We start from the raw sequence: 23554 nt of genomic DNA on the forward strand, positions 1-23554 counted from the left end.
TTTCATACACGAATGATTGAACATTTCATTTGTAATTTACATGAAAATCTTCATTGCTGCAATAACATCAAATGTCATGTTTGTACATCTAGAAAGCACAAGTATTATTCCACTCTCAGTACAAACAGAAATCAAACTGTTACAACAATACTGATATCACGTGTATTGTATATTGGACTTCATCTTTTAAATGCCCATATGAACAAAAATTGTACAGTCACTTTCTTAGAAATATAACAGAACTTATTACCATGCCATGAGGCCTGTGTCAGTTGACTTGGAAATGGGCCTAAAATCAAAAGGTCAAAACTGCATTAAAAGGGCTTTACAAATTCCCATATTGTTCTAGACACGGAGGCGCTGATTAACATGGGGGTTTAGTCCATGGAGAACAACACTTCCCCTTGGCTTGGTTATGTGACAGTCACAGCCCACAGATGTGTTCTTTCCAATGTTGTTCTCTCTGAATATCAAATCACTGCTTTTTATTACAACATTTGTCAGTGCCGAGACTCCTACAATATCTTCCTTTTTGATTTTCTTCCAAGATTTTTTGAAGTAAAGAAAAACATTACCGCCCCTGCTTACTCAAACATGAAATAGTCCATGGCAATCTAAACTCCCATCATCCTGTTGTGACACACAAATAATATTCCCTTCCACATTCATTTAACCAAACCTCAGAAGTACTGTTTAGTCCTGGGCAATTATTAACCAGTTGCTTCCTAAAAGTGGCCACACAAGTTGACAGGGTAGTGAAGAAGGTGCAGGTTATGCTTGCCTTTCTTTGTCAGGAATTACATTACAAGCTTATAAAACAGCAAATAACACATTTCAGTAGCACAGTAGTGGTTAGCACAATTACTTAACAGTGCCATCCATCACCAATTGGAATTTGATTCTTGCTGCTGTCTGTGCGTTCTCCCCATGACTGTGTCAGTTTTTCCTGGGGTCTCTGGTTTCGTCTCACATTCCAGAGATGTAGAGTTAGGGTTAATAAACTGAGAATGCTACGTTGGCACAGGAAGCATGGTTGTGCTTGCAGGGTGCTCCATCACATTCCTCAAACGGTGTTAATCATTGATGCAAAAATGACATGTGACAATGACATGACATGCTTCAATGTACATGTAACAAATAAAGCTAACTTTTCTCTGGTTAGACGAGTAAGCTCTCAATTCTGGTCTCCCCAGTATAGGAGAAATTTCGAAGCTTTGGAGAAGATGCAGAAGAGGCTCACCAGAATGCTGCCGAGATTAGAGGGCATTTGTTGTATTAGGAAATGTTGGATAAATTAAGGTGGAGGCTGTAGAAAGACCAGAAAGATATTTTTAAAACTATGTAAGGCATAATTAAGGAAAACAACAGTATCCTTTTCCCAGGGTTGAAATGTACTACGAGAGGGCACTCATTTAAGATGAGTGGGGGAAATTTCAAAGGAGATATGTAAGGTAAGCTTCTATTTCCCCACACACAGAGTGGTGGATACTTTGAATGTGCTCCCAGGTCTGGTGGTGGTAGATAAGGTATAAGCGTTTAAGAGATTCTTAAATGGGCGCATGAATATGTGGAGAATAGAGAGATATGGGCCAAGTGCAGGAAGAAGAGATGAAGTATGATTAGCTTAATTAGTTCAATGCAACATTGTGGGCTAAATGGCCTTTTACTATGTTGAAATGTTCTATGTTCTACAGTATGTAGAAAGAAATTGCATTATAACAGCTTGAAATTATATGGTACCTTTTATGTTTCAGAGTATCTCAAAAAGCCTGAGAGTAGTACTGAACAAAATCCCACATGGGGCACACATTGTATCAGTTCCATCAGTCCCTGGCAGACTCAGCCCCAAGGTCCTCAACCACCCTCAATTTTTTTTCCCGATATACAAGTTCTAACAAACATCATAGTATCAGTCCCGCTTCCACTGATACCTCCCAGCCTGCATATGCAGGCTTCCCAATCTCCACCCAGCTAAAAGGATTCACCTGCTGTTCATTCCAGACTCATCATCTGCAGCCTGTTAAATGCCTGTTCTCATCCACGGTCCTTGTTCACTCATCAGACCAGCAGTTCTCAATCAGTTGCTCCAAGTTTACCTTGTTACTGTTGTGTTCAGTTTCAGTTTTCTCTTGTTTTGTGGCTTGTTACTTTGTGGTGTTATATTACAGTTACTGTTCAAAGCTGTCCCTGCAGCTTTGTGTTTGGGTCAAGCTTCTTCCATACTTCCTGAAAGAATGAAAGAACCACTGATTGACCCAACAGAGTATGCTCACCTAAAGGGAGTCATCTGCTGACATGAGCCAACAGCAGCAAGGAACCATTGACTATCCATCCGTCATTATTGTCCAACTCCGCCTCGGTGCAGCAATTCCACACTCGTCAACCTTCTCCCGCTGAGCCCTGAATTCCAATGGTGGAATGCTTTGGCAGCTCTCTAACCCAATGCTGCAACCTCCTGCCCCAGTGTGTCTAACACTCGAATTCCAACTGTCTCCATGTTCTACGGACTTGTCCTAGATTGCCTTTCTTGCCTCTCCCTTGACTGGGTGAGCTCTGACCTGCGCCACTGCTAACTCGGACAATAAAGCCATCACTCGCAGCAAATCTGTGGATTTGACCACCAAGGTGTGATGGGCTTTTGACCATCTAGGAAGGGAGGCAGTGGATCTGATACTTCACCTGTGCATTATTGGGGGATGACCAGATCTACAATGTGATCGTTACAGCCCATGCCTTCGTAATGATTTTCTTCATAGTAATACTGATTATGATTGGAGGATTTGGTAACTGACTGGTTCCCCTAATAATTGGTGCTCCAGATATGGCCTTTCCATGAATAAATAATATAAGTTTTTACCAGGACCCTCCAGTACCCATGCAATTGGGGAAAGTTCCCTTAACCCTATTGAGTATGAGCATCTTTGAAGAAACAACGTGTGCATCTGCTTTGGATCAGCTGACTGCAGAATGTACGCTGTGCCCAGAAAAAGGTGCCTCCAGGTAGAGACAAGGGGGTTTCTATCTGGCAAGCTCTCCCTGGCTCCTTCTTCCAGCACCAAAGCCCATCACACTCTCTCTGTCTTCCTCCACACTCCATTATTCTACATGCTCAGAAGGCTCTGCTGGATTCTGCCACAACAGAGAGTTGTCCGGATCGGATTCTGTGCACAGATTGGACTCTTTTCAGAACTTGTCTCTCACCACTTCAGTTTCACGGCCATTGATGGAAGTCCCTTGGAGTTTGGAATCGTCAGAAGGTGCACAGGTCCTGTGCACCTGAGTGGCAGAGATTACAGAATGTCCATCCAATTCCAACACTCTTCACACCCTGGCTCTCCACTCGCAACCTTCACTTTACTTGGTCATCTGGAGTACTGTTGAGCTTGGGTCTCACCTATGTCAGTTGACTTCAAACGTAAATTTGTGGAAATGGATGAAATATTTGACCTCACCAAACTCCCACAGGAACATCACAACCTAGCCATCACCTTTATTAAAAGGGAATCAGCCACTCGCTGCAGCACAGACACATGACTGCAATTGACCTCCTCCTGGGTACCAACCCTCCCTGAGGCCAAGTGCAGACAGAGATAGAGACACTGAAACAAGTCAACTAATGCAAACCTAGCAGAATTTTTAAGGGAAAGGAAAACAATATGCATACTGGGGCGTTGACTAAAATTCTCAAATAGAAAGTGAATGCCAACACCGCAGCTGAAGGCAGTATCCAATACTAAATGAATACTCAAACATGAGGAAATCTGCAGATGCTGGAAAATCAAGCAACACACGCAAAATGCTGGTGGAATGCAGCAGGCCAGGCAGCATCTATAGGAACAAGTACAGTCGATGTTTCGGGCCGAGACCTTTCGTTGGGCTAATGGAAAAAAGAGATAGTAAGAGATTTGGAAGTGGGAGTGGGATGTGGAATTAAAATGTGTGGCTACTGGGAGATCCTGCTTTCTCTGGCAGACAGAGCGTAGGTAGAAATGGTCTCCCAGTCTGCTTTGGGTCTCACCAATATATAGAAGGCCACACCGGGAGCACCGGACACAGTATACCACAGCAGCAGATTCACTGTCTAGAGCCCTGAATGGTGGTCAGGGCGGAAGTGTAAGGGCAGGTGTACCGCTTGTTCCGCTTACAAGGATAAGTAATCCCATTCCGATATGTCAATCCATGGCCTCCTCCACTGTTGAGATGAAGCCACGCTTAGGTTGGAGAAACAACACCTGATATTCCGTCTGGGTAGCCTCCAACCTGATGGTGTGAACATTGATTTCTCTAACTTCCATTAATGCCCCTCCTCCCCTTCTTACCCAATCTCTATCTATCTATCTATCTATCTATCTATCTATCTATCTATCTATCTATCTATCTATCTATCTATCTATCTATCTATCTATCTATCTATCTATCTATCATATATACTTTTTCTTCTTCCTTTTCCAGAAAGCCAAATGTTCCGCAAATTAGAAAAGAATCGGTTCCACACCCCAGTCATTTTCTCCCTGTGTGACGTTTTTTCTCTCCATGGCATAGCCATTGGCACAGAGAAAGTATTCACTTTTATAGAATGGCCCCATTCACATACCCTCAAACAGATGGAGCACTTCTTGGGCTTCTCCAGCTTCTACCACAGTTTCATTCAGAAGCTACAGCCACGTTCTATGGACAGAGATAAACATTTGGTGTTTCGGGCCGAGTTCCTTCATCAGCACTGGAAAGGAATGGGGGGAGGAAGCCAGAATAAGAATATGGGGGGGGGGGAAGAGGAGTACAAGCTGGTAAGTGATAATTGAATCAAATTTTACTCATCAGATTCTAAATGTACACAACATTGCCGTATCACAACTATCTTGAAGTGTCACAGCTTAGTATGGTGACTGCACTGCCCAAGATAGTGAAGAAAAAAATACAGAAGGCTGTGGATATAGCCCAGACCAATACTCAAAGCAGCCACCCCTCCAATTACTCTGTCTGTGCTCCCACTGCCTCTGGAGAGCAGCCAATGTACTCAATGACCCTTGTTATCCTGATATTTTCTCTTCTCCCTCCTCCCATCAGGTCAAAGATACAAAAACTTGAGAATAGTACGGTCAAGGACAGCTTCTACCCCACTGTTATAAGATTCCTGAATATACCCCTTGTCTGTTAATATCCAACTCTTGAACTCTTGGTCATGAGAGTTGCACTTTATTTGTCAATCTGCAATGCTCTTTCTCTGTAGCTGTAACACTATATTCTGCACCTGGTTTCTTTTTTTATATACTACCTCAATGTACATATATGGAATAATCTGTGTGAATGGAATGCAGACAAAAGATTTTTGCTCTATCTTGGTACATATGCCAATAATAAACCAACTACCCATGAACAACAGCCAATTAATCTCTCAACCACTTGCCCCCAAAGATCCAAAGCAGCTGACAGGATAAGTGGAATATGAATAAAAAATAAAATCTAAAACATCCTGAAACTAGAACCAGAAATAAAATTGTTGCAGAAGAGCAACATGTTGAAAAGTTTTGTCTTGCTGAGAACCAAGAGCTGGTGACTTTTTTTTCTGAATGGTTTCACCTATAATTCTGATATCTATTTTTGCAAGAAAACAATCAGTTCTACGGTCTCTGCATATCAATAATTAATTTTATCTCTTACAAATGATCCAGTTTGACTGTTTCTTAATGCTGCAGCGTGATTCCTTCCTGGAGATGCCACTTCCTCTTGGAGAATTCTGACAGAGGATTGTCTGAGGGCATCCTGATCAACAGTTACCAAGGCTCTGATTATTGAAGGGCATATTTGAAGAATATTAAGCATTGAACAAAATCACCCAAGATCTTGGTATAATATAGTGGCTACCATGCTTGTACTGAGAAAAATCATGGGCTCACGTATACACGGTGCAACAGATTGGGAACCAAGTGAACATGTGAATGAGAATCAAAATTAGACTCAAGTTTACTTTAATGACAAATGTTGTGAAATTTGTTGTGCTGCAGCAGCAAAGTGTAAGACATTAAAAATGCCTTAAGTTACAACGAGAAATATATAACAAATATATCAGTAGTGCAAAACAAGAGCAAAATAGTAGGTTCTGTTGATAGGTTCATGAACCATTCAGAAATCTGATGATGGAGAGGAAGAAGTTGTTCCTAAAATGTAGAGTATGCATCTTTTGGCTCCTGTACCTCCTTCCTGATGGTAGCAACGAGCATGTCCTGAATGGTGAGGGTCTTTAATGTTGGATGGTGTCTTCTTGAGACATCACCTTTTGTAGATGCCCTTGTTGGTGGGGAGGCTTGTACCCATGATGGAGCTGACTGAGTTTATAATCCTCTGCAGCTTTTTCCAATCCTGCACATTGTGCATTGATGCCTTTGTGCAAGATACAAAAGTTTATTACTAATGATGACCACTGAGTTACCTAATTGTGAGACAGGTTCTCTAATAAATTATAGAATATTCCTTCCTCCAAGATTGACATAGATCGGCCAGTGAATTGGCCTGTATCTGAACTGCTGCTGAACAGGAGTGGCATAGCCTTCAACTGCTGAACCTTCTCTGGAGAATAACCCAGTGCAAGTGAGAGAGCTCATTGTGATCATTAAGAGAAATGGTCTGCTGGTAAAAAGAAGTTGTGTTTTCTGTTTGAATGGATTACAGTTGTTTAACTTCATTGGTTGCCTTGTAATATCCTTTTGATTAGGTATACACCTGCAAATAGTGAATTAGCTGATCATGTCGCAGCAACGCAATGTATAAAAGCATGCAGACATAGTCAAGAGGTTCAGTTGTTGTTCAGACCAATCATCAGAATGGGAAAGGAATGCCATCTAAGTAACTTTGACTGCGGAATGGTTGTTGGTGCCAAATGGGGTGGGTTGAGTATGTCAGAAACAACTGATCTGTAATTTTCTCGCATAACAGTCTCTAGAGTTCACAAAGAATGGTACAAAAATGCGTTGAGAGGCAATTATGTAGGCAAAAATGCCTTGTCAGAGGGGAATGGCTGGGCTGATTCAGGCCAACAGGGAGGTGACAATAACTCAAATAAACATGTGTTACAACAGTGGTATGCAGAAGAGCATCTTTGAATGCACAGAATGTCAAACCTTGAAGTGAATGAGCTACAGGAGCAGAAGACCATGAACATCCACTCAGTGGCCATTTTATTAGGTACAATAAAGTAGCCACCTAGTATATTTGTGTGTGTGTGTGTTTATCCATGCCTGTATTTAATCTTTTAAAGTTTAATTCCTTTTCTAACATTGCAAAATTCCCAGGGAGAGTCGTTGCTTTTCAATCTCACTGGAATTTTCATTCTCACTCAGTGCACCAAAATTTAGACAAGATGTAACTTCAAAGAACTTAGTTTAACCTACAGATTCCTTCTGTAGAATCTTGTTTCTCTCCCCTCAGGTCTATATATACTTTCTGGGCCATTTCTCTGTTGTTTTTAATACATACTCGACTTCCTTCAATATTTCATGTTCTAAAAAAGGATAAATATTCCAAAGCACATTTTCATTTTCCCAAAGCAAAGGCACTACAACTGTCATATCATGATGTGTGAACTGCAGATGGAAAACTTCATGGGATACGTCTTTGGTATTTACAGCGATATGAAATCATGAACCCAGAATAAATTGATCAGAATTGTTTAATTTTCATTTCCACTACAAATAAATTGAGCACGTCTATGTACTTTAAATACTGGGCACTGAAGGTTGGTGTAATGTTATTACAATGCCAACGATTAGAAGATTGTGGTTCAATTCCTACCGCTGTCCAGTAGGAGTTTGTATGCTCTCCCCATGACTTTGTGGGTTTTCACCCACATTCCAAAGGCTTACGGTTAAGGTTAGTAAGTTGTGGCATGCTATTTTGGTGCCAGAAACATGGTAACACTCGAGGACTACTCCCCATATCATAAACAATGATGCAAGCAATATGTTTCACTGCATGTTTCAATATACATGTGCCAAATAATGTTAACCTAATCTCTTTATCTTTCTTTAGGTCATTCTGGACAAACATTGGTCCTTTCTTTACTTGTTTCCCATTCTAATATTTACATCCTAAACTCCAGCAAATGAATATCTGATCTTAAGAACCTGAACACCTTCTGGTCTCACTCTTCTGGTTACCAGTTCACTTATGCTTCCAAGCTGCTCCTACATCTGATGCTAGATTTGCATGGAACCGTGAGAGGTGATTGAAGGGAAGTGATGCGTCTGAACTGAAAGTCTTTGACAGCTCAGGGACACAGAGGTAAGGTAGGTTTCCATAGAAAATTTTGGCCTCAAGCCTATCTGGTGGAATCTGTTTCCTTCCGTGGTTTTGTGTTGATTTAAAATTTGTGTTATGAAAGAAGATTGTTTTTTGTTTTTCAGGAGTAAAAATTTGCTTTGTTCGCCAAGCTATAGGCTTCTTTTAATTTCGAGAGACCATGGATTTGCATCTCGGAAAGTTTCCAGGGCGTAGGCCTGGGCAGGGTTGTATGGGAGACCTGCAGTTGACCATACTGCAAGTCTCCCCTCTCCACTCCACCAATGTTGTCCTAGGGAAGGGCAAGGGCTGATACAGCTTGGCACCGGTGTCGTCACAGAGCAATGTGTGGTTCATGCCTTGCTCAAGCTTGACACAACACACTGCCTTAGCTGAGGCTTGAACTAGCAACCTTCAGATCACTAGCCCAACACATTAACCACTTGGCCACGTGCCAACACAGAAGAAAGTCCTTAACTTGAAGTGGAGTCATCAGGATGCCATGCTGATGGCGTTTGTTTAAGCAGGCTTTCTTGTTTTTACGAGGCTGATTTGCTACCTCGATGCTCCATGGTTGGAAAGTGTGCAAGGGAGCCAGCTGGATTTGAACTCGGGAGCCTTCGCTCCAAAGTCTGGCGCTGATGCCACTACACCACCAGCCGGCTAGATAGGCACTATAATGCCAGCCATCTGACATATCCCAACTCTGATGTCAAATACAGTGGCATTATGGTGAACTACATATACCTGTCTGGATACGCCTCCCCGCTGACTGCTCCTGTGGCTCCTCCCACAGACCCCGGTATAAAGGCGATTGGAGCCTGAGCCCCGGCCTCAGTCTCCAGGATGTAGTGTGGTGGTCAATTGCTGCTTGTTCTTTCTTCCAGCCAATAAAAGCCTATATCTCGCCTCACGTCTCCGAGAGTTATTGATGGTGCATCAGGCATTAAGTATTGAGACAGTTAAAATGGGTCATCAGTACTTTAGCTCCCATTTAGTGCTAACAACCAATACTCAACAATACTAGACAAGTCAACGAAAGGACATATTTTTTATGATCCAACAAATATCATGGTAGTATAGTGGTTACTGTAATGCTTTACAGAGCCAGCCGTAAGATCGGGATTCCATTCCCACCGCTGTTGTCAGGAGTTTGTATGTTCACCCTGTGGCTGTGTGGATCTCCCTTGGGTGCTCCACGTTCTTCCTACATTCCAAAAGACATAATTGCTCAGGGTTAGTAAGTTGTGGGCCTACTATTTTGGTGCCAAAAGCATGGTGACACTTGCAGACTGCCCCTCAGCAAATCCTCAATGTATTTCACTGTATGTTTTGATATACATATTATAAGTAAAGCTAATATCTAATCTTTAAATCTCAATGAGCACTTGAAGGGCCATAATGTCTAATACAGAAACAAAGTATCATGTCATGGGATTACTCTAAATTTCTTCTTGAGACTGACATGGATGCTATGGGACAAATGACCTTTTTACTGTATATTTCTGAAGTCCTGTGATTTCATTTAATTTTATTTTACTTATTTTCCTGAAATCTTCTGATCATGACTGAGAATGCCATCAGTAATTTAGCAATTCCTCACCAAGTTGACCGGCCATGTGAAAACCTGTCTCATTCCTCCAAAACTTATGGTGGGATATCTGCTCAAACGGTGTGAACCAGATTCAGAATGGAGCACCCAAATTACTATCCATTAGTTTCAATGGACGGAAGTGGGATTTAGAGCATATACTGTTATATTAGATTGCTTTAAAACACAGAACGTTACAGACAGTATAGGCCACCAGGCTCACAAAGTTGTACCAAACTGTTAACCTACTCTAAGATCTCTCTAACCCTTCCTTCCTACACCGCCCTCCATTTTTCTATCATCCACATGCTTATCAAAGAGTTTCTTAAATGCCCTTAATATATCTACCGCTACAACAACCCCTGGCAGCATGTTCCATGCACTCATCATTCTCTATGTAAAAAGCTTCCCTCAGACATGCACCTATACTTTCCTCCAATCACATTAAAATTATGCCCATTTGTATTAGCCATTTCACCTGAGGGAAAAAGTTTCTGGCTCTCCAATCTACCTATGCCTCTTATCATCTTGCACGCCTCCATCAAGACACCTCTCATCTTCCTTTGCTCCAAAGAAAGAGGAAAGCTCCAGCTCACTCAAACTCTCCTGGTAAGAAATGCTCCCTAATCCAAGCACCAACCTGGACAATTTAACCAGCAGTGTGCAGCATAGATGCCTCACACTTTGTAGGTTAAATAAAAATTCAGCAGCCAATGCAAATTAAAGTTCAAAAGCCTAATACTCTAATATGTCTACATCTCTACATGTCTACAAAATATGATATTCTTATGTCAACAGTAACAACAATAATAATGTAGTTGTATTAATGGCATAACTCACTGCATTTGCAATACGGATTTGACAGTGACCTCTGTATTTCTTTGGTTTGATGGGAAAATCCAGAAAGTACTTTGACAGAAATCCTGATAGTCCACAAAATATACTGTTGTAACTTAACATTTGAAAAGTTGAGCTTCCATAAATGTTTTTAAATATTTAATGTACATTAACTTTGTAGATTTATTTCCCTTCTTTATAATCTACTATTTCCTAAAAAATTTTAACTTCCATTCATTTTTAATAGCAATTGAATATTTCTAAATGTTGTGACCATTCAGGAACATTCTTAGCACTTAGCACTTGAAAGCTGTAATGTGACAACACTTTATCAGTGAAGGTCAGTTTGCCTTATAGGTGGTCACTATTTCCAACTGGGATTACATATAGTACCTGCCAGGTAACATTAATCACACGCTTAGAACTCAAGGCAATGGTGATTGTAGGAAGTCTGCAACTGGCAGCCAATTCAACCCCATTGAGTCCCATAGCCAAATAATAAAAATCATCATCTATTTCTACAATATTTATGCATATATTGGAGTACTTACAAAGTACTGTAAGCTAGACTAGAGTTCAATTTTCATATTTTAATAATTTTGAAAATTATATTAACCTTATTTTGAGATATCTAGTTTGATTTTCAAGACTGCAAAAAAATTAGACATACAGGCAGACTTTTAGCAACAGGTATTTATATTTAAATCAAGATTATAAACCTTGTTTTAAATAATTGTGTATATTTCTGTTAGAAAAAACATTTTAAATGTGATCTCCTCTGGCTGGCTCCTCAATTTTAAAGACTTTCTAAGATGTTTGATTTATTATTTCTATTGGCAGAAAAGGAAAAAAAAATATTTTTCATGTCCGAGTGTAAGATGAACTTAACGGTGGTCAGCTTTTGTCGACAAATTTTGCAACATGAGCATACAAAATGTTAACATCCTGGTTGTTGGTTGAAAACCCATATCATTTTCATTGTTGCAGTCATTCTAGAATTATTTACATGATTGATCTAAAAAAAAACAACTTCTTCGTTCTCTGCTCCTTTCATTTCCTTGTAACTGTAAAAATATGGAAAGTCCTTGTTCTTTTGTCAGGCTTTTTTAATTGTCTCTTATGGTTGTGTTTTACTGATTAGACATCACCGCTACACCTCAGCAGCAGTAAGGAAGCTCTGTCTGAAGAAATAGCAAGTTGACGGTCTGCTGTGAGGAATGAGGCAGTAGAGGATGCAGGCAAAAGCTCCAAGAAACAGTACCTTTCTTGGACGGCTGTTTCACTGACATGACTGAAATGCACAAGATGTTATTTACACTCGCCTTGCGATGTCATGCCTGTGTAAGTTTGCAATTTCACATCAGCACGAATGATATGCATTTCAATGATGTCTTGCACATGCCTTTCAAGACATTCCAACTTTACAACCAGTGAAATATTCTTGTAATGTGAAAAAACACAGTAGCCAATTCCAGTACATCTTGGTTACAACATTGAGATAACACAAAAATGAATCATTAAATCTTGCAGGAAATCTGAAGTTGCAACATATTAGATTTCTTTATCTTTATTATAAGCCTCTAAGAGCTTCCAACAGCATATTTAATTCCAAGGCCTTTACAATTCATCCCAAGGGAACTCTGGCCTCAACCTATCACAGAACTTCCCTTTCTTCTGCCACCTGCAACCTAAACCTACCTTCTCTCATCTCTTTCCCCAGTTCTGACAAAGAAAATGAATTATAAAGAAATGTTAATTTGTTTCATAGACCATTAAGAAATCTGATAATAGAGGGGGGAGAAGGTGTTCCTGTATTGTTGAGTAAATGTCTTCAAACTCCTGTTGGTAGTAACAAGAAGAGTGCATGTTCTGGATGTTTAGAGTCCTTAACAATGGAAATTAGCCTCTTGAAGATGTGCTTGATGGTGGGGAAAGATGTACCCATGATGGAGATAGCTGAGTCTACAAACATTTGCAACCACTTCAGATCTTGTGCATTAGAGCCTCCAACCAAGTCTCTGAGGGATATTTTAAACCACGAACCTTCAACTAGACTCAGGAGACTTACGCATTGGTTTAATCCAAGAAATGCCCATATTTCATCTAGTTTTGTTCAGAGCCTCCTTAAAGAGCTAGCCAACCAGTCAATGAAGTGTAGCCACTCTTGTAATATAGGAAACATAGCAACCAACTTCTGAATGGCAAGTTCCCAAGAACAATATTTTGACGAAAAAACCTGATCTGTTACTACGTCAAGTAAAGCATTAATACTGGCCAGGATACAGAAGATAACTCAGTGTACTATTTCCATGGGATCCATGAGGGCTCAGTTTAAATGTCTAGCAGTAAGAAGGTGCTGCTATTAATACATCACTCTCTCAATGTCAATCTGAAGTGAAGTGCTCTGGCCTCTGGAGACTCTAAGTATATATGTCGGATTTGGAACATTTGTTGATCACCAAGCTTGGCAAAGTGTTTACAGGTGTTTCAGCTCCAATCAGGAAGCCATTGTCAGTGCACAGTTGAAGGTGTTGGCTCCTCCGAATGCTGGCTTGTATACCCCCCTGGGTCTGAATACATATTGATGATTGTAGTGACTGTGACAAGTGCTACATTGGTCAAGCAGGAAGAAAACTATTGACCAGGCTCCACAAGCATCAGCTAGGGAGCAGAAGACATGTCCCACTCTCAAAGCTTCAGTAGTATCAGCTCATGAAGACAAAGAGGGACACTATTTCAACTGAATGACAGCTAGAGTCTTGACTGAAGCAAGAACAAAAAAAGAGCAAGAATTTCTCAAGGCATGGTTCTCTGCAGAAGGATCCATCAACAAACACATTGACATAGATGAGGTATATGAACACTTAAGGAGAAAAGAGAAACAATGATGTTAACAATCAACAAATCACCAGTGATCTCGGGATCTGGAGAGCAAAGCAAACACTTCCAAAAGACCTCCCTTGAAATTAGCCAATCAGAATCTTCTAATGCTAAACTGTTCATTGTGTTTTGAAGCAGCCAACCAAATCACAGTATCTAATCAATATTCATTCAGAACCAACATACTTAGGAGGCAACACCCTTTACTGTGCATTACTGATGGCTTTTCAACTGGAGCTGAAGCATTTGCAAACACTTTGCCAAGCTTGGCAATCAACCAACCTTCCAAACAGGCAACCTGAGCTAAGAATCTTCTACAGTATTTCAAATATATGTTGGATCTTGGTATTTGATATATACTTGCAGAGAATTACTTCACATATACAATCTACTGACATTTTTCCACTTGTAAAGAATTCCCAGTATTCATCCTGTGACACAATATTTCTGTGTATTCAAATCCTCTGCCTTTCTTTCAGCAAAAATCATCTCATCGATTTTTGAAATAGAATACAAAATGAAGTAGCAACTTAAGGTAATAATGTAGTTAAGCACACATGCTATTTATTGTTCTCATTCTTTGTACTGTGCATTCTGAGCAGACAGAATCAGATTTATTATCTGACTAACAATCTAAAGTTTATTGTTTGCAGCAGTTCTACAGACTTAAAATTACTGTAAATTGCAAAAATAAATAGAGCCTAAAAGAAAGGAATAATGATGTAGTGTTTTGGATCATTCTGAATTCTGGTGGCAGAGGGGAAGAAACTGTTTCAGAGTCATTGAGTGTGTGCCTTCAGGATCCTGCACTTCCACCCTGATGGTAGTTTGTGAAATTGGTTTGGAATGACAATGGAAGGAAGCCACTATGAAGCCTCCCCTGTTTCCATTATCGGAATTCAATAAAGTGTCACTGGTGCACCTCAGGGGTGTGTGCTCAGCCCAGTGCTCTACTCTCTCTATACCCATGACTGTGTGACTAGGCATAATTCAAATACCATCTAAAGGTTTGCTGTTGTTGCAACCAGAGTTGGAGATAAGATGGTGTACAGGAGCGAAATATGCCAGCTAGTGGCGTGGTGTTGCAACAACAACCTGGCACTCAGTCAGTAAGACGAAGGAGCTGATTGTGGACTTCAGGGAGGGCAAGATGAAGGAATACATTCCAATCCTCATAGAGGGATCAGAAGTGGAGAGAGTGAGCAGTTTCAAATTCCTGGGTGTCAAGATCTCTGAGGACCTAACCTGGTCCCAACATGTCGATGCAGTTATGAAGAAGGCAAGACAGAGACTGTACTTCATTAGGAGTTTGAAGAGATTTGAAATGTCAACAAAAACACTTAAAAACTTCTGAAGATGTACTGTGAAAAGCATTCTGAGAGGCTGCATCAGTGTCCAGTATGGGGGGTGGGGCTCTTGCCCAGGACCAAGAGAAGCTGCAGAGGGTTATAAATTGAGCTAATTCAATCTTGGATGCTAGCGTACAAAGTACCCGGGACATCTTCAAGTCTCAGAAAGGCAGCGTCCATTATTAAGGACCTTCAGCACTCAGGGCATGTCCTTTTCTCACTATTACCATCACATAGGAGGTACAGAAACCTGAAGGCACACACTCAGTGATTCAGGAACAGTTTCTTCCCCTCTGCCATCCAATTCCTAAATGGACATTGAACCCGTGAACATTACCTCACATTTTAATATATACTATTTCTGTTTTTGCATGATTTTTAATCTATTCAATATACGTATACTGACTGTGTCATGGTCTGGTCTATGAAGTCCACATTCCGGTCCATGGTCCGGTCTGTGAACTCCGGACTCTGGGTCTTCTGGCTGCCCCTTGTTTCAGTTGGGCTGACTCACAGGCACCTGATGCTCATCTTGGGGCTGGGAATATAAGTGGCCCTGGGTTCGAGTGCGGGTGCTGGTTTGTCTTGTCAGTCTCCTGTCCTCACCTCTGTGGGGTCAGTCAGGCTGTCTTTGCTGTTATCCTGTGGTTGGACCTGTCCCTTCCTGTCCCTGCCTCCATTGGGTAAGCCAGGCTGTCTTTGTTTTTACCCTGAATCTGGACTGTGCCATTCCCTTCCCCTTCTTTCTGTAGCCCCACCTGCTACCTTCCGCCTAGGGCCCTGCCTTCTACCTTTCCTATTCTCGCTGTCAAGTTCTACTGCTGAAACAAGACCAGAGCCTTGCTGTGTCCAGATAAGGAACCGTCTTTTATTGTTTGGAATTGTCTATTTGTGTTCACTCCTTCACTAGGTAGATCTGGCTGTTTGCTGCTACCTAGCATTGGGAGCTGTCTCTGTGTCCATGCCTTCGCTAGGTAGGTCCGGCCATTTGCCGCTACCTAGTGTTGGGAACTGTCTTGTCGTGTTCAGCTTTCTGTGTATGAGTCCCGGCTCTACATCCTGTTCCCAAGGAGGGATCCCGGCTCTGTCTTCTGCGTTCCTGTCTGCCAAGACCAAGGCTCTGTGTTCCATTCTCCCTTGTCCAAGTTTGAGCTTCATGTCCTCATCCAGCCCAGGAGTCCTGCGTCCTGCCCCCACGTCCAGTCCTGTTGCCTTACCAAGTCTAGTCAGAGCCTAGATCCAGAGTCCAAGCCTGAGTCAAGACCTATCCTCAGGATCTATCCTGAGCCCAACACAGTTACAAAGAAGGCATGGCAGCAACCATGTATCATCAGGAGTTTGAGAAGTATGTCTCCAAAGACACTCACAAATTTCTGTAGATGTACTGTGGAGAGCATTCTATCTGGCTGTGTCACCGTCTTGTATGGGGGTGGGGCTGTCCATTGCACAGGATCAGAAAAAGCTGCAGAAAGTTGTAAACTCAGTCTACTCCATCATGGGCATTAGCCTCCCCAGCATTCAGAACATCATCAAGGAGCGATGCCTCAAAAAGGCATCATCTGCCTTTAAGGACCCCCATCACCCATGGCATGCCCTCTTCTCATTGCTACCATAGTAAGGAAGGTACAGGAGCCTGAAGACACAAACTGAATAGGTTCTTCCGCTTTGCCATCCAAATTCTGAATAGACATTGAACCCATGAACACAAGCTCATTACTCTTTTTTCTCTTTTTGCACTACTTATTTAATTTAACTTTTTAAATGTATATAATGCATTGGAATGTACTGCTGCAGCATAACAACAAATTTAATGACATATGCCACTGTTACTAAACCTGATTCTGATTAAACAAAGTAGATGGTTAGAGGAGGCTAACTCATCAAACTAACCCCTCCCTGTGTTTGGAGAGCTGACCTTTGATAAACATAGAGCTGCCACATTGGAATATGACTAAACGACTCACAAGGTATTTCCTGGTGAGACTTGAGTGACTTTTAAAGGCTTTTTTTTAAACTTTGTAAGTAAACTTTATTCTTATAAAATATGTGCAAGGAAAACAAAAAAACCTGGCATGAGTTTCTGTAAATTCATCATGTCATCAAGTCTATAGTGTTTTCTATTTCAATCCATTTGTGGCATCATCAAGTTAATGCGTTCCATTAACAAGTCACATGTAGCTTCTTTGAGCAATAACCCTTTCAAGTGAATGAGGGGCTATTATACAGAGAATAGACTTTCAATGTCCCAGTTATGAGAATTTAAATTATGCTCCTTCTCCACAAAGCTTTTGTATTGGCTGTACCAAATTATTTAAAAAGTTCAAATTAAATTTATTGTCAAAGTATATATACCATTTACTACCCTGAGATTCATTTTCTTGCAGACGTTCACAGTAAATACAAAGAAACACAAAAGAATCTATGAAAATCTGCACACAAAGATGGACAAAGAACCAATGCGCAAAAGGTAATAAATTGCGCAGTTACAAAATTTAAAACTGAAATAATAATAATAATAATAGATTAATAGGTAGTAAGTAATATTGAGAACCTGAGTTGTAGAATCCATAGGTTGTGGAATCAATTCAGTGATAGAAGATTCCCACTCAGGTTCAGGAGCCTAATGGTTGAGGTGTTCGTAACCATTTTTGAATCTGGTGGTGTGAGACCTTATCTTCTTCCCGTTGGAAGCATGGCTTGGATGTTGGGGGTTCTTGGTGATGGATCCTGTTTTCCCACAACAGTGCTCTTTGCAGATGTGCTCAAAGATGGGAAGGACTTTACCTATGCTGCACTGGGCTGTGTCTCTTACCTTTTGTAGGCTTTTTCATTCAAGGGCATTGGTGTTACCATGCCAAGCTAAAGGCTTTAATGCATCCCTCAGCATGTACTCCTGCACCCTGGAATATACCTCTTAGCAGAATTCCCACACAGACATCCTTTTAACTGAAAGACCAGCAAGATTCAACCAGGCCAAGGTGCGTCTTTTATTGAAATGATGATCTTCCAGTAGCACTTGGCACTCAACTCAGTACGTGCCCCTGAATAAAGTTTATAGATCAGAGGCTCCCCTGTTATAAAACTGATTGGTACAAAACTCGACAAGGGCCTAAGCATCTTTTTCCTGACCTTTGCAAATACACAGTTCACCAAGACATAGACTGTCAAGAATTCCAACAGATTTGTCAAGCAAGATTCCCCTGAAGGAAACCATACTGACTTTGGTCTACTTTATCATCTGCTTCCAAGTACCCTGAAAACTCATCCTTATTCAGGAAAGTAGATCACTCCCTGTGATCTATTGTGTCCTTTAGATTCATTTATTCATCGCACAAAAATCAAAACATACTGTAAAACCCATCAACAACCAACACAGCCTAAGGAAGTGTAAGTATTGCACACATTCCAGCACCAACAGAGTATGCCTGTACTGTTCTGCAGAGCAACACAAGCAACAGCACAACAAAAATAACAACAAAACAACAAGAGCAAAATGAATCCCTCTCCTCCCTCCCACCCATCCAACCACTGTCACATACAGACAGGTTTCTAACCACAGGATAGGCCGCAACCAGGCCTCCAGACTCCCAGACATCAGGCCTCTGACTTCTGGACATGGTGATTCAGGTGTTTCGACTATCAGGCTCTGATCTTTGATATTGACCCCAAGAATCACCAATCACAGACTTAGAACTTCAGGCCTCCAAATCCGGAGTTACGGCCCATTGCCAACATGGATTGCTGCTCTCCCACAGGGTAAAATTGTGTGATGGAGTTGGAAGAATAACTTCCTCTAAATTTATTTTCTTTGTTAATGGGATTTTGATAACAGCAGCTTTTATTATCCGTCCCTAATTATCTTTGAAATGAAGAGCAGAAAATAGTCAATCCTCTCATTGGAGTCTGGAGTCCTGTATAGACCAGAGAAATAAGGTTTGCAAATTCCATCCTTGATGGACACCTGTAAACCAAATTAGATTTCATAAAAATCATGGTGGTGGTTACTAAGACTGTTTTTAAGGAGAAATTTATGTGATTATTTGAATTACAATCCCTCAATTTATGTGATTATTTGAATCTACAATCCCTGTAGAGGGATCCAAACTTATTTCTCTGCATGAACAATCCAGGATTCTGGCTGTTAATCCAGTAATATAATCATCTTGCCATCATTTCCTGATGAATATTTGGAAGATCCTGGTTTGGATTTGGATTACATGAGGAAATCTTCAGATGCTGGATTTGGATTTGGATTAGTTTATTGTCATTTTCACAAAGGTGTAATGAATTACCTTGCATGTTTGAAGCTCACAGAGTAAAAATATCTAAGGTAATAATCAATATAACACTATAATAGACTGACAAATATAAAACAAAAGAATGGTGCAAGGATAGTAGTGCAAAGTGAAATGTTCAGATGATGGAATGACTGAAATAGATAGAATTAAGGTTTTGAGAAGGGGGCAACACCACTGTGAATTGGGATATGACAAAGGTGATGGGTTCAAAGTCTAATAACAATAGAGAAGAAGTTATTGTGAATTTGGTCATCCAGGCTTTTGAGCTCCTGCATTTTCCCCAGAACACAGAAGAGTGAAAAAGGAACTTACTTTTCTCTGAAATAATACCGTGGGATATTTTTCTTACATAAGAAAGTGTGGAAGGAGACCTCAGGTTAACATATCATCTGAAAGATTCCATCTCCATTAATGCGCTGCCCACTTGAGTCTCTGGGATCAGATAGGATAAGACATTCTAACTTACTTGCCCCCAAACTGAATGGTCTCCAGAAAGCAGGCCCAGACCAATCCAAAGCTCTTTGAGTGTGGAGTCATGTTAATTCAAGCTGGGTAAAGACAGCAAATATCCTTTCCTAACTGGTGTTAATACTTAAGTGTACAAAATCATGAGGACAGGCACGCAGCCTTTTCCTCAGAGAAAGGGAATCCAAGATTTAGAAGCCATATATTTAAGGTGTGAGAGGAAAGATTTAAAAAGGACAGTGCTTTGCTGTCTCTGAGAAGATTCCGGGAAGTGCACGCAAGCTTGGGCACGAGCCCTTGAGGCATCAAGGCGAAGAAACTTCGAGACGGGACGCAAACTGATGTTCAAATCCATTTCACTGGTTAAAACATCCATTATTTGTCAATTAAAGCATCAGGAAAAATTGAAACATCGAAGTGAATGAGGGTTCAGAGCCGACCACCTGCCTTTTGCTCACAGATAGGATCCATCTGCTGCCAGAGAAAGGAATCTGTGTGTGGCCTATCACTGTGTAGTGGCTTGCTGTGGCATCTGCATTCGAGCAGTGTCTTTTCTTTCAACGATGTTGGAGGATGTTACAGAGGTTCTGTGTTTATTGATTTGGACTGTGGACTACGGACTTTTTCAGTCTTATGGTTTTTATATTCTGTGTTTTCGCTCGTTCTCTCTTGTTGTTCTTTTGTATGGGGAGGGGGCTTGAGGGTTGATGTTCTTGTTGCGTTTTCTACAGGGGAGCTGGGTTTGGTGGGTTGATGGGCATGTTGCCATTCTTCTTTGTGTGGGCAGGAATGGGTTTGCTGTTTCTCTTTGAATTGACTTCCACAGTTTTCGTTGTTTCATGGCTACCTGGAGAAGACGAATCTCAGAGACGTGGGCGGCATACATACTTTGATGATAAATTAACTTCTGATGCGTGATGTTTTTATACCAAGGGTGGTATCTATGTGGAACGAGCAGCCAGGGGAAGTGATTGAGGTTGTACTCTAATATAATTTAAAAGATATTAGGACAAATACATGCATAGAAAAGATTTAGAAGGATATGGGTTTCTTCTCCCTGCCAGTGAGTCTGATCAATCATTCTAGATAGCCCCCTCCCCCACCCCATCTATAACAGCAGTCACTGCACTCTACGGTAAGTGCTTTAAACCACATCTTATAAAGCTGTTTACGTTGTAGATGCATGCTAGTATTTGTGTATTTGTGCATATGTTATTTCATGTTTGTACTTTATCCTTTGACTTATTTTACATAATTCTTTATTCCGTATAGATGTTGAACATTGTATTTTGTACATCATGCTAACACGCCACAGCAAATTCCTAAAAAAAAATATAAATGTGTATAATGAATAAACTTGCTCTTTGCTCTTGTAATGCAGGCAAATTGGACAAGCTTAGATGAGCATTTTGGTCAGCATGGATGAATTGGGCCAAAGGGCCTCTTTCCAAGCTGTATTATTCTCTGACACTAATGAGCCAGCTGGCTTTTTACATTAATCTTGCCATTATTAGTGGTGCTAACCTTTTAAAATCCTGGTTTATCCAATTACTTGAATTTGAATTCCACAGCTGCTGTCCTGGGATTTCAGTTCATGGTACTGAGTCATTTGGAACATAACCAATATGTTTCCATCCCCAAATTCAGCAGTTATTTAAAAATAAAAACAAATTGAATAATGAGTCAAAAGAAATTTTAGGGTTTACTAAATCAAAGTTCTCTTGATGGCCCCAAATCCTTGCGCTTCCTGTCATATGGGTGTTAAAAAAGATTCAGAAGCAATTCAGAGTCTCAATGGTTAAGCTGGAGATAGGTGTGTGTATGCTACTGAGGCTAAATTATTTATAAATTAAAATTTCAAAGTAAATTTATTATCAAAATGTATATGTTACCAAATACTATCCTCAGATTCATTCACAGTAGATACAAAGAAACACAGTGGAATGAATTTTAAAAACTGCATCCAGACAAAGATGAACAAACAACCAACATGTAAAAAATGACAAATTGTGCAAGTACAAACCAAAAAACAAATTAATAGTAAATAAATAAGTAATATGGTGAATATAGCCGTAGTGTCCTTTAAAGTGAATGTCAGAATAGAGGCTTTTCAGACAGAATTAAGGATCTCGAACAGTCAATATACACAACTTAATTCTGGTCATGTATTTAAAAAAAACTCACCCCAATTATGAGTGGATAAATCCGTAAAGTTTCCTTAAAATGCTGTTTAATATTTGTAATAATTGTCTTCGGTTTATGTACCTATTTTTTGCAATGTAATGAACACCTCACTGCTTGTTCTGAACTGGATCCTTGACTTCCTCATTGGGAGATTACAATCAATGCAGAAATAACATCTCTTACTCGCTGACAATTAACACAGGTGCACTTCAGGAATGCATGACTAGCCCACTACTCTACTGTCTCTACAACCAGGACTCTGTGGCTATGCACACCTCAAACAGTACTTATAAACTTACCAATGACACAACGACGACAGAATTTCAGATGGTGACGATGAGGTGTATAGGAGTGAAATAAATCAGCTGGTTGAGTGGTGTTGCATCAACAATCTCGCACTCAACCTCAGACAGAATAAAGAACTGATTGTGGACTTCAGAAAGGCAAGACAAGTGAGCACACACCAGCCCTCATTGAGAGACCAGCAGTAGAAAGGCTGAGCAGTTTCAAGGTCCTCGGTGTCAATGTCTCTGATGACTTATACTGGGCCCAACATTTTGATGCAGTTACAAAGAAGGCACAATAGCGGCTATATTTCAATTTGGTGCTTGAGGAGACCTGATCTGTCACAAAAGACTCTATCAAATTTCTACAGATGTACCACTGAGAGCATTCCAACTAGTTCCATCACTATCTGGTATGGAGGAGCATTGCACAGGATCAGAAAAAAGTGCTGTAGTTGCATGCTTACCCAGCTCCATCATGGGCTCTAGTCTCTCCAGCATCGAGGATTTCCTCAAAAACCTGCATCGATCATTAAGGACCCCCATAACTCAGGAAATGCCCTCTTCTCATTGTTACCTGGAGGAGATTCAGGAGTCTGAAGACACACACTCATGTATTAGGTACAACTTCTTCCCTTCCGCCATCAGATTTCTGAATCACCAATGAACCCATTCATTATAGATAGTATATACTTTTTTCTTATTGTAGTTTGTAGTTTTTGTTTGTTATTATGTATTGTACTGTACTGCTGCCACAAAACTAAAAATTTCACAACATATTAAACCTGACTTTGATTGTCCAAAGTCTTTTCAATTCAGAGCATTTTACTTAGAGAAATGTTTTCCAAAAACACATGACTTTCAGACAGAGAGTAATGAATGGAGATTAAGGCAGAGTCACGTTGCACTGATTCAGTCACTCTTACTATTCCCAGATGAGGGGAGTGTGATTAAACAAGGGGCAGATGTTGGAAATCCAGGGTAACACACACTAAATGCTGGAGGAACTCCAACAGGCCTAATGAAGGGTCTCGACCCAAAATGTCGACTGTTTATTAATTTCCATAAATGCTGCCTGACCTGTTAAGTTCCTCCAACATTTTGTGTATGTTAGTACCCCAATGTAGTGATTTCCTCAGAGATTTGGGAAAGGTTGGAATTATTATCTAAAAGGAAGGAGTTTGGGAAGTAAAGAGCAGGAAATCTGGTGGGATTCCCCTTACCAATTTAACCATTGCCTGCCCCAGGAATTTGTTCTCTTCAACAAAATCTTTTAAATTACTAAAGACTAAGCGAATTACATTTTAGGTATTTTTGGTATCCATGAAGGAGAATTGTACACTGATTATTGCAATGAAGAATAGATCTGTAAATTAAAGAAAGTTATTGCAA

At 40.5% G+C, this 23554-nt stretch overlaps 1 long non-coding RNA gene across 5 annotated transcripts; it reads left to right on the top strand.

The window, feature by feature from the left end:
* The first annotated feature begins 1172 nt into the window (after window positions 1–1172).
* On the top strand, window positions 1173–22946 carry LOC132403726 (uncharacterized). 5 transcript variants are annotated; one of them, XR_009515328.1, is made up of 7 exons: window positions 1173–1451; window positions 7077–7182; window positions 8026–8282; window positions 11844–12043; window positions 14062–14117; window positions 17316–17398; window positions 22081–22946. It is a non-coding gene; the product is annotated as an uncharacterized LOC132403726 (long non-coding RNA). The 5 variants fall into 5 exon arrangements; XR_009515325.1 differs by lacking the exon at window positions 7077–7182; XR_009515326.1 differs by lacking the exon at window positions 7077–7182 and having other exon boundaries at window positions 8026–8277.
* Window positions 22947–23554: the final 608 nt, after the last annotated feature.

This window comes from Hypanus sabinus, chromosome 13 (genome assembly GCF_030144855.1).
Source record: "Hypanus sabinus isolate sHypSab1 chromosome 13, sHypSab1.hap1, whole genome shotgun sequence".
NCBI classification, from domain to species: Eukaryota; Metazoa; Chordata; class Chondrichthyes; order Myliobatiformes; family Dasyatidae; genus Hypanus; species Hypanus sabinus.